Genomic DNA, 3,623 nt, shown 5'->3' on the forward strand with positions numbered 1-3,623 from the left:
TAAAGTAAAGATTTTGTTTCCTCAGTGGACCTAGGAATCCTCGTGAGTGAATGGTAGGATATACGGTAAATCCAAGAGGTGGTTTGCTCTCTGTTGGCCTAGTAATCCCAGGTTTTGGATATGTCGTAAATCCTAGAGAGTGGGTCCCGGTTTAGTCCCTAGTGATACCTAGATCAAACTGTGGATTGTGGTAAAGCCTGAGAGACTAGGAGACATGAAAATTCCTCATAGTATAGGTGGAGAAATTTGGTAGCATCCATGCTTACTTGGCCTAGTGATCTGGTGGAGATCATGGTAAATCCTATTATTACATGTTCATTGTGTTGACCTAGTGATCCAGGATGGATTACGTAAATCCTGGTTTCTATTGATGAGGGTGGGGTGGTTTAGCCTCAGGATGCCTTGGTTGGTTCTTTTGGTTTGAGTCCCACATTCATGCTTTGAATATGGCACAGGGGTGAATGGTTGAAGAGAGATTTGGCTCAGCCTGTGGAGTGATAAAAAGGTGTCTTTTGAACTCCTAATTACCTTCACATTAATTATCAACCCAGGGACGACTTTTTATTTCAAGAGTGTACTCAGTCTGAGGCGGCTATTTACTCAAGAGTAATGTTTTGTAGTATAGTGCTTAAAAGCTACAAAAGTAAATGGCTGCATGTCTAAAACTTAACTACTTCAAAAGGCTAAATCACACCAAGCATTGCATCAGTCGAAGGTTCGATAGCAATAACCCATCATTTTCATAACTAATGAGAACAAATCTGAGGTCTGGGAGCTAGGTAGCAGATGCTGGGGCTCACTACAGCCTGGGATCGTCCTTGATGAATATAAATGAAATGGAAAATAAAGGAAATAACAATGAAATAGAACAACACATCAGCCAAGGGTTTGGTGGCAATAACCTATCCCTTTCATAACTGATGGGAGCAGATCAAAGGTCTGGGAGCCAAATAGCAGAAGCTGACACTCACTACAGCCTGAGTCTGTCCTTAAGAAATGGCAAGTAAATGAAACAACAAATCAACAATCTTGAAATAGACCAGCAATTGAAATGGAATAGCAATGCTAAAATACTAGAATTAAACAGCAATCTTAAATGGAACTAAACAGCAAAACTAAGTAATTAGAAAGACACAGCAACTATAAATGTAATTGAATCAGCAACCTATCAGCATGAACATTAATCGCAGTTATTGAAGCAACATCAATCGTAGTTATAATTGAATAGTAACTTAATTGAACAGCCATTGCAATTATAAATGAGCAACAATTAAATGAACCGTAGTCTTAATTAGATAGCACAGCATTAGATCAGAATTATCAGTAGGACATTTCAAGTTATAATTAATAATTCTATCACTGACACAATCCAATTATGATTTCAACGAAATTTTCATAAACAAAAGATTACTGAACAAACAATTTAAAGAAATGAAAAGGAAATCAAATCATCACACGAAAGCAATTGTAAAGATATGGTACACAGCAGCAGCGTACTCCACCAGAGGCTAGGCCCTTAGCCGCCAGCGGATGCTGCTGGGTTACTTCAAAATGAGAAAAATGAACAACAATTCCAAAATCATTTATTAATCAGCCAATTGTGGAATCATTACAACAGCAAAATCTTGATAATTACAGCATGCAACAATCCCTATCCTATCATGAATAATCCACCATCATTCTTCATCATTTTTCCATCATTTTTCATCTCCCCAAATCATCCCAAATCATTTTTATCTCTGATCTCTGTTTTCATTTAAATAGAGAGAGATCAGAGAGAAGTTACAATAAGGATAAGTACAACATGATTCTTATTACAAAATTGGTTTGCTTCTAACCATTTGATCAACAAGAACAAGGCGAATTTGGCTTTGTAGCTGAGATTTGGAGGACGACCGCAACTACAAATCTGAGAAAATCTTTCTCAAAGAACCCTGTGTTTCTCTCAGTACAAGCCGAATTTGGGCAAATCCTTCTTAAATAAAGTTAATTGGGCCCGTTCTGGACAAAACCCATGTTCCGTATTTTCCAGATTCTGCTTCATTTGCTCAGAATCTCAACCGCAAAACCGTCACTTCTTATTCCAGCGAATTTCTGAGTTGGCGCTTTTAATGATCAAATCTTCAATCTGGAAATTATCTTAGAGGCTAGAAATAGTGAATAATGTTACAACTGATTTATTAAAACTATCATTGATAAAATCATGCATAATCATCAATTTATTAGAAATAAAGAAGAATAAATAATATTCATTCATAGAAGCATAAATCATCATAAAATGGATTTATATAATAAATTATAATAAATGACATGATGAAGAATAATAGAAATGGGTGGAATAAGTGTTCAAAAGTGATAATAATAATGGCATATTAACGGCTCAACATACCCCCACACTCAATATGTTGCATGTCCTCATGCAACGAAAACTGAATATATTGCATGTCCTCATACAACCCAAAGACAAAAACCCATGTGTTAACCAAGCAATAAAAAATTTGTTCATCCTAGCTCATGAAATGGATAGGACAAATGAATTCTTCCTTAATTAATGAATATTCAAACTTAACGATTTTGATGAAGGCATAACAATTTTTCATTGACGTTCAAGTTATGTGCATATGAAGTTGCAGCAAAATATGATATAAGTAACAACAAACTTCATTAACCATTCTCTCAAAAACTACAAACCAGATTTTGTTGAAATGTTGCAAGTAAATTTGTAATATATGAATACCTCTATGATCCAAAAATTAGATCGTTTTGATGCACGGATCATGAGATATAAACAAAATCGCTGTAGGTGAGAGTGCATGATTTCCGAAATTTTATGAACCAATTTATCTTGAAATTATCTAGGTATGTGTATTTTAATAGTATGTCTGTGTTTCCTAGAGATCACAAGAATTGAGTTCATAGTTTTAAAAATATTATGGAAATCAATTTCTACACTGAAATTGTATGCCTTAAATGAGAAAGAAAATAGAAAACATCCATCATGCGTAGCAATTCCTCCCCCTCTTTGAAAAAATAGCATGCCCTCATGCGATGCTAGAAAACAAATAGAGGTGGTTGCTACTATCTGTTGAATTCTATGCTTGGTGTAAAACAACATGGAATAAGGGAGGTGTTGAGAATGAATAAGAATAGCAATGGATGATAAAGAATATGAATAACGTGGTCATAAGAAAGAAATGAAGGAACACTCCCCCACACTCGAAAATGATATGCTGCTGAAAAGAGGAAGTGGTAAAGATGTGGAATGAAGGATGATAAATAATGCTCAAAATGGATTTTCATTAAATTCTCCTAAATTCGTAATAAATTAGAAAATTATGCTATTTTACCTCGAGTTTTACCTCCAAAAAGAAAAATGTGAAATGACATATATAGACTGGCAGTTGTTGAAGCTGAGTTGGTGCAGAAAGTGATGCAAAAGGTGGAATCTAGGTAAGCACATCATGTCGGAAGAATTGTTCACGTTCGCGAGCCTCTTCTGTTAAGTGCAATAGTGTGGTCATGCTACGAATAGAATTCTGCCCATACTTGTTGTTTTCCTGCAAACAAATCACTATTTTGCATACAATGTTCTTGAACCCATAGTGTAAGCAATAGATAAGATG

This window comes from Pinus tabuliformis, chromosome 4_2 (genome assembly GCF_031772625.1).
Source record: "Pinus tabuliformis cultivar Carrire ecotype Pingquan chromosome 4_2, CPIR1, whole genome shotgun sequence".
In the NCBI taxonomy this organism is placed as follows: domain Eukaryota; kingdom Viridiplantae; phylum Streptophyta; class Pinopsida; order Pinales; family Pinaceae; genus Pinus; species Pinus tabuliformis.